The following is a 12,670-nucleotide window of genomic DNA, read 5'->3' on the forward strand; positions in this document are numbered from 1 at the left end:
TAAAAGCAGAATTACCATATGACCCAGCAATCCTACTGCTGGGTATATACCCAGAGGAACAGAAATCATTCTACCATAAAGACACATACACATGAATGTTCACTGCAGCACTATTCACAATAGTAAAGACATGGAATCAACCTAAATGCCCATCAACGGCAAACTGGATAAAGAAAATGTGGTAGGTATACATCATGGAATACTATGCAGCCATAAAAAAGAATGAGATCATGTCTTTTGTCGGAACGTGGATGGAGGTGGAGGCTATTATCCTTAACAAATTAGCACAGGAACAGAAAACCAAATACTGCATGTTCTGTCTTATAAGTGGGAGCTAAATGATAAAAACGTATGAACACAAAGAAACAACAGACACTACGGTCTACTTGAGGGTTGGGGGTGGCAGGAGGAGAGGAGCAGAAAAAATAACTACTGGGTACTAGGCTTAATACCTGGCTGATGAAATAATCTGTACAAAAAACCCCGTGACATGAGTTTACCTATGTAACATACTGACACATGTACCCCTGAACTTCAAATAAAACTTTAAAAAAGGCCAGGCAATGGTGGCTCATGCCTATAATCCCAGCACTATGGGAGGCCAAGGAGGGTAGATCACTTGAGGTCAGGAATTCGAGACCATCCTGGCCAGTACAGTGAAACCCTGTCTCTACTGAAAATACAAAAATTATCCTAGCACCTTGGGAGGCCAAGGTGGGTAGATGATGAGGTGAAGAGATCAAGATCATCCTGGCCAACATGGTGAAACTCCATCTCTACTAAAAAATAAAAATAAATAAATAAATTATCTGGGCATGGTGGTGTGTGCCTGTAATCCCAGCTACTCAGGAGGCTGAGGCAGGAAAATTGCTTGAACTTGGGAGGCGGAGGTTGCAGTGAGCTGAGATCATACCACTGCACTCCAGCCTGGCACCTGGTGACAGAGTGAGACTCTGTCTCAAAAAAAAAAAAAAATTAGCCAGGTATCATGGCCAGTGCCTGTAATCCCAGCTACTCAGGAGGCTGAGGCAGGAGAATTGTTTGAACCCATGAGGAGGCCGCTGCAGTGAGCCAGGATCACCCCATTGCCCTCCAGCCTGGGTGACAAGAATGAAACACCATCTCAAAAAAAAAAAAAAAGGAAAAAAGAAAATAATACTTTGGGAGGCCGAGGTGGGTGAATCACAAGGTCAAGAGATCGAGACCATCCTGGCCAACATGGTGAAACACCATCTCTACTAAAAATACAAAAAATCAGCTGGGCATGGTGGTACGTGCCTGTAATCCCAGCTACTCAGGAGGCTGAGGCAGGAGAATTGCCTGAACCCAGGAGGCGGAGGTTGCGGTGAGCCGAGATCGCGCCATTGCACTTCAGCCTAGGTAGCAAGAGCGAAACTCCATCTCAAAAAAAAAAAAAAAAAAAAAAAAAAAAAACAAAGAAAAGGAAAGAAAAGAATACTGTAGAGGCATCATCAAGTTCTTGTGAGAATCCAGCGGGTAGCATGGAGTAAGCACTCAAACGATGGCTTACACGCTCCAGTGATTTGGTGGTCACAGATTGGTGAGAAGGGCAAGACTAGCAGCTGAGACCATTTAGAAGGCTAGCATGGGAATTCAGAAATCAAATGGCAAAGTGCTCAGCCAGGCAGAGGTTTCCTAACCACAGTGGCTACGGAAAACATGTTGGCTGCCACTTCTGTTTCAAAGGAAGGTCAAAGACGTCTGGCCATTAGAAAAGCAAAGTGGAGAGAAGGATCTGGGTTCAGACCTAGAGCCTGAGCTCTGGGAGAAAGCGGCTCCATCAGCAGAGAACAGGAAGAATTAGTTCCATGCCAGGCATGCTCGGTCCCAGCTGCCAAGACACAAGGAGGAGGAAACTGTGGCCAGCTGGGCTTGCTCCTTCACTTCCTGGGAGAAGTGCTCTTCTCAAATATCCGCTTATCCACTGACCAGCTCATTATGCACACTCTTTCTCTACTCGGACCCCATTTCTCCTTCAGAGGACATGTCACCACCTGCCGAAGTCTATGTTTGTTTACTGATGTGTTTTATCATCTGGCTGGGTCCCAAAAAAACGTAGGTTCCAGGAGGGATGGTGTTTGTGTGATATCACATCTTTTGTACCAAAAGCAGTGCCTGGCACATAGTAGATGCTTAATAAACATTAGTTATTGTTATTAAAGTGCTTTAAAAAGTGCCTGGCACACTAAACATATTCAGTAAGTATTTGTGCTTATTGGTGGATATCTCAGAAAACTTGGAAAAAGAGAAAGACAGCCAGGAAGTGCTTGAACCTTGGAGAATAGTCACACTTAGTCATCAGGAAGAAGAAGAATTCACAGAGCAGTTACAGAGATTAGAAAACAGTGGCCTTCTTTTGGGCAGAGAAGAGAGGCAAAGCGTGCCCACTGTGAAGGTCACACCTCAGACCATGAAGCCATAGGCTTTTCCAAGTACTAATGCAGAAAACAGAAAAAAGAGGCAGAACCAGTTCATCCTGGGACAGACGAACAGTCGGGAGGAAAAAAAGAATGGGTATTTTCTGACAACAGGTAAGAAAGGCCCTCGGTCTGAGTCAATTTCTAACTTATAAGAAACTGACATGCAATGGCCACTTTGGCTCAGTCCTTTCCTTTCCTCTTCTCCTGTCAGATCATTTGGAAATCCAGATTCTAGCAGACTTCACAAGCGCTCACTTAGCTGGGAGACCAAACATCAAGGTAATTAGCAAATTCATAACTGACTACTCCAGATATACTGGGATTGCTAGATCAGCTCATTCGGCAAATATGCCTACTGTGCACTGAGAAAATTCTTGCCAAAGTCATTCATATAACTTCATGGTGACACCGGTCTCTGGAGCCGGTAGAATAGAAGTTTTGCCACTTCTCAACCTTCCCACCACAGGTCAGGGCTCAGAGGCTTTGAATGCCCAAGCACTTGCATGTCAGGTAGCATCAGGTAACATGTGGCATTCCTGAACGCTCTCACAAGGACTGAGCTCAAATTCCCAGGGCTGTCTTTCAGTTCCAATCAAGATGCTGCTAAATCAGATCACGAACAAGGGTGAGCTGTGGTGAAGTACCCTGGAGTCCATCTTCAGCCATTAACTGAGATCAAAATGTCAGCCATCTATAAACCCCTAATCAAAACAACAGAATGGCCACTGACTCCATCTTTATCGCCTGCCTTGATTTCAGAGTATGGGCAAATAAGCCTAGAGAGAATATAAAAATCCTTCTCCCTATAACCTTCCATAAGCCACATTCGTGACAAGATATCCTTAAAACATGTCTTAGTAAACCTGAGAGTAAGACATATTTCTCTAATATCTTGCCAACATGGAAAATAATGGGTCCCTATTAATTCCATCGAGATCTACGTCACTCAGAAGGAAGTGCTAGTGCCGCGCCTATCCGCCTTTTCACAAATACTAAAAACTCCAGAACTGCTACTTTCTGATTTTTCTTGAATTTAAATCCATGAAAAAAAAAAAACCCTGTTAATTCCCACAGACAAGCATGATCATCATTCTATCTTAGAAATATCAGGGGAGACTAATGTGCAAAAATATATCAGGGATGTTAGACGGACAATAATGTTGACCTTTGTAGTAGTTCCCTTTAGGAAGGACACATTTAACACCCACGTTCTTACTGTTCAGACATGTAAAATGAGGTAGTAGCCAACAAAACAGAGAGGTTTTTGGCCTGGCCCTGCCCTGACAGGGGATTAGGCCAATTTCTTAACTTCTCCACTTAAAATGAGTCACAGAGTTTCTGTAAGAATGGCATGAGCTAATATAAAGGACCTCCCGTGCTGCCTGGCTCACAGTTAAGGAGCTGATTTGGGGAGTTGTTTTTTGTTTTATTGGGGTTTTGTTTATCTTTTCAATATTGAAATTCATTTCGAGGGCAGCCTCACTTTTGAGCAAGACAGTGAGAAGAAACACATTCACACTCACCTCCTGCAAGCACCTGGAAATAGCCTATATAATTTATTTTTAAATTCATAGCTGAACCTGCAATAAGAAAGAAGAAATTACCAGGTGCTAGAGACGAAGCAACAACTAAAAGCAGAGGCAAGCCTAAATTCACTCCACTTAGGGAGTAACAGGACCATGGTGAGGGGGAAGGAGAGAAACAAGTGTTGGTCCAGGGAAGAAGCCATTTAGATTTCAACTAGCACAGAGGGGAAGCAGGCAAAGTCTGTGGGGCCTGCCCCAGGTAGAAAGCTGCTGGCCTGAGTGAGGCCCCTCGAAGAGCTGAAGCCACAGAGAAGAGACTCATATGTTTCTGTCCCTCTCCAGGGAAGGAGAACAAAAGCCTTCCCCTGCAAAGTTGAAACTCCAGACCTCTGCCCCTGGAACAAAATGTCCCAGTACAAATACAGGCTTCCTATATGGTCCAGAAATGCCCAATCTGAGAAATTCACATAAAAATGTGTCCTGGACTAATGAATGGGCAGGGGAAAAGCTAGAGCAAAATTCCCACAATCCATGCTGCCGATAATTCCTACAGAGAAATGAGACCCACTGAGTTCACGAGTTACAAAAGCACATCAAAGGGGAGGATTCTAGCCGCAATGACTAGAAGTAGAAAAATTTAAAAGAATATAATTGCATGTGTTTAAAATGAGAGAAAAACTAATCAGATGCGAAAATTACATTTGATAAAAGTCAACATTCAATCATGATTTAAAAAAAAAAAAAAAAAAAAAAACAAGAAAACACGTCTTACAAATCTAAGAAAGACATTTTCTTGTGTGACACATATACACCATGGAATACTATGCAGTCATAAAAAGGGATGAGATCATGTCCTTTGCAGGGACACAAATGGAGCTGGAAACCATCATCCTGAGCTAACACAGGAACAGAAAACCAAACACCACATGTTCTCACTCATCAGTGGGAGCTGAGCAATGAGAACACATGGACACATGGGAGGGAACACCACACACTAGAATTGGTGGGGTGGGAAGAGCATCAGGAAGCACAGCTAATGGATGCTGGGCATAATTCCTAGGTGATAGGATGATCTGTGCAGCAAACCACCATGGCACACGCTTACCTACGCAACAAACCTGCACATCCTGCACGTGTACCCTGGAACTTAAAAGTTGAAGGGAAAAAAGAAGACATTTTCTTAATCCAGTAAGAGGTACACTTCAACCAACCCAGAGCAGCATTATTCTTGGTGGCACAAGCTCTCCTTTTAAAGCCAGGGATGAGACTAGAAAGGTCACTATCACTGCCTCTGCTCACCACCGTTTTGTGAAGGTAGGTAAACTTTTTGTAACGAGCCTGAAAGCAGACATTTAGGCTTTGCAAACTAGGCAGTCTCTGTTGCAACTATTCAACTCTGATGTTATAATACAATGGTACCAAAGGCAATATGGATGTTTCTATGTTTCAATAAACATTATTAACAAAAATAGGTGATATCATGAAAGTCCAAGTCAGTACATCAAGACAAGAAAAATAAGTGAAAGTCACATAACATGAAGAAGACCTGTCATCATTATTAAAAGATATGTCTGCATAATGTATGAGTATCTAAACCATAAAAATTAATGAGTTCAGCAAGATATGCAAAAATAGCATTCTATACACCAGCAACAATAGGAAAAAATGTAATGAAAAGATGCCACTGAGAGCAACAAAAATGTGGGCTAAAAAAATTTAAATTAGCTGGATATGGTGGTGAGCACCTCTGGGCCTAGCTACTCAGAGGGAAGCTGAGGCACGAGTGTCACTTGAGCCCAGGTGCTAGGAGGCTGCAGTGAGCTATGATTGTACCACTGCACTTCAGCTTAGGAGACCTTATCTCAAAAAAAAAAAAAAAATGAAAGAAATATGAGCTACGAAGACATTTAACAAAGATACATAAGAAAAGTAAGGCAAAAATTATGAAATTCTACTGAAAGACCTAAAAAAAATAACTAAATAAACATAGCTATAGCATAGTTGTAGATGAGAAGACCCAGGATGATAAGAGAGCAAATTCTTATGATTTATCTGTGAACCATCTGAGTAATTCCAACGAAAGCTCAATAGGGGTTCCACATTCCTTAAATGTATTTGAAAGTATAATGAGCTTAGAATAGCCAAAACAATTCCAAAGAAGAAAAGTGAGGTGAAACTACCCAAACCTATAAGACCAAGGTAATTAAAATAGGGTAAAACCAGAGTAAGCAAACACACCATGAACAAGGAACAGAAGCCAGACACAGACACGCATATTTGGGAATGTGTGTATGACAGTGGAAAAAGATTGGCTCCAGGCAACTCAGACAACTGGACATCCATATGGAAAAAGATAAAAGTGGATACCCATGTTACATACACACAAAAATCAATTCTAAATGTCTGTGAAACACTACCTTTGAAAACTTTGAAAGAATGTAAAGGAAATTTTTTTTTTTTTAATTTTACTGCATTTTAGGTTTTGGGGTACATGTGAAGAACATGCAGGATTGTTGCATAGGTACATACATGGCAATGTGGTTTGCTGCCTTCCTCCCCATCACCTGTATCTGGCATTTCTCCCCATGTTATCCCTCCCCAACTCCCCACCCCCTGCTGTCCTTCCCCTAGGTCACCCCCCCCAGACTTCAGTGTGTGAGAACACATGGACACGGGAAGGGGAGCATCTCACACTGAGGACATTATTTTTATGACGTTGAGATAGAGCAGTATTTCTTTTAATAAGTACACAAAAATGTACAAACCACAAAGGAGAAACGGATAAATATGACTACATTAACATTTAGCAGTTCTCTTTAATAAGATACCTCATAAAAAGTGAAAACATAAGCCGCAGACTAGTGAAGCTATTTGGGGCCCATTAAACTGACAAAGAATTAATACTAGACTATAAATGATTCTTATAAATCATAAATAAAAGGGCCAATGGCAATAGAAAAACTAGCAAAGAATATAAATGGGCAATTCACAAAAGAGGAAACTCAGATGGCCACTGAGTACAGAAGAGACACTCAATCACACTGGAACGCAGAGAAATGCAATTTGAAGCAATGAGATACAATTCTGTGCCAGTCAGATTAACAAAAATTACAAATCTGATAACTAAGAGGACATGGGGAAACAGTAACTAGCGATGGAAGCATAATTACAACTGCTTTGGAGAGCAATTTGGAATATCCACCAAGTTAAAAATGTGCATGTTCTAGAACTTAGCCATTTTTCTTTTGAGTACTGGCTCTAGACAGCCTATAGTACATATTTCTAAACAGGCACACAGATAGTTACTGCATCATTGTTTGTATTAGCAAAATGTGAAAGCATCTGAACTTTCTCTCAGGTGAACAGATGAAGACTCTATTTACATATACTGGAATCCTGTGGAACAGTTGCTACAGTTTGGTTTGCTTGTCCTCTCCTGATCTCATGTTGAAATTGGATCCCCAATGTTGAGGGTGGAACTGATGGGAGGTGTTTAGGTCATGGTGGTGGATTCTACATGAACAGCTTGGGACTGCCCTTGCAATAATGAGTAACTCTTTACTCCATTAGTTCGCTCAAGAGCTGGTTGTCAAAAGGAGCCTGGTACCTCCTTTTCTCTTTCTCTCCTCCTCTCTTGAAATGTGATCTGCACACACTGGTTTCCCCTCACCTTCCGCCATGAGTGGAAGCAGCTGGAAGCCCTCACCAGAAGCAGATGCTGGCGAGATGCTTCCCGTACAGCCTGAAGAACCAGGAACCAAATGAATTTCTTTTCTTTATAGATTACCCAGCCTCAGGTATTCCTTTATAGCAGGCATCCCCAAACTACAGCCCACGGGCCGCATGTGGCCCCCTGAGGCCACTTTTCTGCCCCCCCGCCGCACTTCAGGAAGGGGCACCTCTTTCATTGGTGGTCGGTGAGAGGAGCACAGTATGTGGCGGCCCTCCAACAGTCTGAGGGACAGTGAACTGGTCCCCTGTGTAAAAAGTTTGGGGACGCATGCTTTATAGCAACACAGATGGACCGAGACAGCAGTTAAAACAAATCAACATGGATAAACCTCAAAGACAATGTCAGAAGGATACATACAATATAATTCCTATAAATGTTTAAACATTCCTTCAAAAGGCACAAACACACCTGGGAATGAAGCATGGCGATATTGGCAGAAGGATGAATATTGATAGAAAAAGGGGAGAAGGGAGACAGGTATGGGGGGAAGCGAGGGGTGTTTAGGAATATCTAAAACATTTTCTTTCAAAAACAAGGAAGAAGAGCAAGATGAACACAGGCAAACACACCCAGCACATTAGCATGTTTCACATCCATGCTGGGAACGTGCCTGTCTGTCATTTAATGTTGTGTAGTATTCTGTAGGCTTGGACCATTTCATCATTTCAAACGTTATTTTAAAAGGAAATCATGTTTGGAACAAATGTACAAGTCTCATGACATTATTAAAAGGCCTCTCAAACCATATGTTGCCCTGAACAAAACCAGTCTCTCTGCCCTCATCACCCACCTCAGTTGCTGCACTTACACCAGTGACTCTTCACTCTTTCCAAAAAGTCAAAGCCTCATACAAAGAATGAGTATTTGTTAGACTCAGAAATATTCACAAGAATGTGCCACATGCTTTAAAGGTAATTTAAAAAGGATTCCGGAAATGTTTGGGGCAACAGCAACATCAATGGAAGCATCAAAGAGTTACATCTATCCCAAGGTCACTGCTTTGAAGAGAGCAAAATCCATTTACACTGTAAGTCTGATTAAAAAAAAAAAAATTCAGCAGCAGCAACTGAAGTCATTCCTCTCTTAACTGTCAACGTTATCCAATATCAGAGCCAAAGCACTGACTGCACTGAGAACGCCCTAGGAGTGGACGTTGGGGCCAGCATTATAAATTACACCACATCCTTACAAAGAGCATGTCACTCAACACAAGGCTCACACAGCGGTTGTAAATTATCGCAGATCCCTGCGTCATCCAAGGGGGATTTACCTAGGTATTTTTCTCAGAAAATGGGAAACTTGTTAATCAAACTCTGAGCCCTATGGGTCAGCAGAAAGGAAACTATTTTCACAGTGAGCTCAGACCCAGCAGCTACAGTAAGGACAGAGCACACTCAAGGGAACGGCAGAAGAATTAAAGAACACGACCAGCATGGAGTGAGGGATTCACTTTTGGCAACAGCCGCCTGCATTATTTCTGAATCTATAATCAAGAGAAAAGCTTGAAAGGCCCCAGCCCACTTTGCAGGCAACAATTTCATTGTCAATTGTCAGTTCATCACACAAAGCCTTCATTATGTTTACAACATACGTTGCAATATATTCACAAAGCATGGACATATTTGCTCATAAATATTTACGTATTTCACAAATATTGATTGACTGCCTACTGTGGCCCAAGAGCTGGATCTGTACACAAATCGTAAAGAGAAATGGCTCCATCCTTGCCCTCATTGAATTTGTGATAGATTAACTGCATTGTTAACAAACTAAATGGCCAGTTTCTTCTAACAAGACTAATTCTCCCTTCATTTATCAATATTTGAATCCGCCTAATGAAGGACTCCTATTTACCTTTTAAATTTGCAAAATTACAGACTGTCCCTATAAGCTACCATATGTTGAGATTCCTGTGTTCATGGTTCCTGGATGTAAGAACTAATCAAATGGAATCATTAACGTCTCATTCACCTTACTGAATAATGTAGCTATGCTTTATTTTTATTTTATTTATTTATTTTTTGGAGATGCAGTCTTGCTCTGTCACCCAGGCTGGAGTGCAGGGGCATGATCTTGGCTCACTGCAGCCCCTACCACCCAGGTTAAAGAGATTCTTCCGCCTCACCTCCTGCGTAATTGGCATTATAGGCACACACCACCACACCCGGCTAATTTTTTGTTTTTAGCAGAGATGGGCTCTCGCAATGTTAATTAGCCTGGTCTCGAACTCCTGAACTCAGATGATCCACCCACTTCAGCCTCCCAAAATGCTGGGATTAAAAGCATAAGCCACTGAGCTTGGCCCTATGCTTTATTTCATAGGAGCCACTGGATGATTAACTTCGCTTACGTGACAAGAGAAATACCTCATAAACAATTGCAAAAATGTATTGTTTGCTTACACTATGTCATGCACCAAGTACTTTCTACTTATTAACTTGCGTACTCCTTACAACCACCCAGCAATGTTGGTATTAGTGTTTCGCCCAGTTTACAGATGAGGAAAAATGAGGAACAGAGAGGTTCACAACCAGCCCAGAGTCACACAGTAGTAACTGGTCAAGGCACAATTCAAATTCTGTCCTGAGCTCTCCACCATTACACAAAATTGCCTTAGAGACAGGCAACAGAGGTAGAGGTAAAACCTCTCCTATGAAAGGCAGGTGCTACTTTAAGGAAGTCTCGTCGGGAATCATCACAGATATGTCAGGAGTGGCTAATAGCATCTGTTTTTCAGAACTGTTTATAGTAGCAAGAAGGGTAGCAGGGGAAAACACTACAAGAATCTAAAAATCCAACAGCACATGAATTAAGAAATCTAAATAAATTAGTTTTATAAGTTCATACAATAAGGCCATTAAAATATAGGGGGAAAGAATCTTTAGTATCTAAGAAAATGTTCATGACATTCTTTAAAGTTCAAAGAACCAGGTATAAAAGTTTTACAAATTATCAACACATCAAGATCTTTCCTCTTTTAAAAGAAAATCTCATCTGTGTGTAGAGAAAACTAACTACAAAGAATATACAATAAAATGTTCATTATGCTTACCTCTTAGTGGTCATATCACAGGTGATTTTATTGACTTTTGCTTGTCTAAATTTTTTAAAAACGTTCTCAACAAAGCAGAAACCCATCTAATAAGCAATTAAAAGACAAGTGTCAATCAAATCATTTATAACCAAAATAATATCAAAGACTATTTCTAAAATGCCTACTGATCTATCATTGTTATTGGGTTTCAGGTCTTTTTGGTTATGTTCCCCAACCACCCAAAAGTTTGAACATGGATTTCCAAACATAAAGATTTAGTTATTTCAAAATTACATTTATTCCCTAACTTCACATACACTTAAAATTTTCATAAAAACCAAAAATTAATGAAGTAAATAGAAATTCTAATATCTTCTTTTCAGGTCCTAATGGATTATCATCCACAAACCCTGAGAAACAATAGAGCATAAATACACTATTACCAGAGTACTGAAAATAAATTACAGTCATCCCTCGGTATCCCAGGGAGATTGCTTCTAGTACCCCCAATGGAGGATACCAAAATCTACAGATGCTACAGTCCCTTATATTGATATGAAGTGGTGTTGTATTTTCATATAACCTATGCCACCCTCCTGTGTACTTTAAATCATCTCTAGATCAGTTATAAGGCCTAATACAATGTAAATGTTATGTAAATACTTGTTATGCTATATTGGGTTTTATTTACTTTTTTTTTTTTAAATGTTTTCAAGCTACAGGTTTTTTGACAAATATGAATTCCTTCCAATCTCCTGGGTTTTTCTTGGATCTCTGGAATTGCCTTCAAAGCTGAATTCCACTCACAGAACCTGATACAGGGGAACGCCATGAGCAAAATGGATGCAGCAAAGCAAGGCCGGGAAGGAGAGAAAGTTCACCCCTCCTCAGGAAACTCATCGGAGGTTTCCAAATGATGCATGCCATCATGGGGCCAGAATTTCACTTTTGAAACAGTCATCGGGTCCAAGTCTATGGGATTGAAAGCAGGACTAGAACTCTTTGAAACAAAGATAGATGATTCTCTGACACAATAAAAAAAAAAAGAAAATTAAAAAAAAAAATTAGATGGAAAGAAGAGAAATGAGAGAGCTTTTACTGACCACCCTGAGATTCTCAGGAAAAAAACTCATAATCAAGGTCATCTGCTGAACTGGAAAGAGACTTGAAGAAAAAAGATCTGTCAAAGGACAAAATGACAACACATTTACGTTAAAGAGCTCAAGTGGCTTTATTTGCAATTCTAGAATGGGGCAACACTTCGTTCCATTAAAAATTTTGCATCGGCCGGGTGTGATGGCTCAAGCCTGTAATCCCAGCACTTTGGGAGGCCGAGGCGGGTGGATCACGAGGTCAAGAGATCAAGACCATCCTGGTCAACATGGTGAAACCCCGTCTCTACTAAAAATACAAAACATTAGCTGGGCGTGGTGGCGCGTGCCTGTAATCCCAGCTACTCAGGAGGCTGAGGCAGGAGCATTGCCTGAACCCAGGAGGCGGAGGTTGCAGTGAGCCGAGATCACGCCATTGCACTCCAGCCTGGGTAACAAGAGCGAAACTCCGTCTCAAAAAAAAAAAAAGAAAAAATTTTGCATCAACCTAATAGAGTAAGTGCACCAAGAAGCCGGTTGGCTTTGTAAGCAGAAAAGGCTAGAGAAAGCAGAAACACTGGTCACTGCAAAGTTACTTTCTTTGTAAGCCAGGAACAAGGAAATAAAAGGAAAAAAAAAAAACAGGTATTTAACATCGTTCCTTCAGGTTACTTTTTGTTGTAAGGATCAAAGCAATGAGAATTCATTATCAGGCTGATTGAAGATTGAAACTGCCCTGTTTGGGAAATTAGATTGTTATCTCGTTTCCCTGACTTATTAGAAGGTGACATGGAACTTTAGCATGAGTGACTTCACTTTGATTTTCAGTCTGGCTTGTTGGGGTC

The 12,670-nt window shown here is 41.1% G+C and overlaps 1 protein-coding gene across 8 annotated transcripts in view; it reads right to left on the minus strand.

Moving 5' to 3' along the window:
• Nucleotides 1-12,670, minus strand: part of RGS6 (regulator of G protein signaling 6) — a 634,950-nt gene that overhangs the window by 548,828 nt on the left and 73,452 nt on the right. The window lies entirely within an intron of this gene.

Source organism: Saimiri boliviensis, chromosome 2 (assembly GCF_048565385.1).
Source record: "Saimiri boliviensis isolate mSaiBol1 chromosome 2, mSaiBol1.pri, whole genome shotgun sequence".
Taxonomy (NCBI): domain Eukaryota; kingdom Metazoa; phylum Chordata; class Mammalia; order Primates; family Cebidae; genus Saimiri; species Saimiri boliviensis.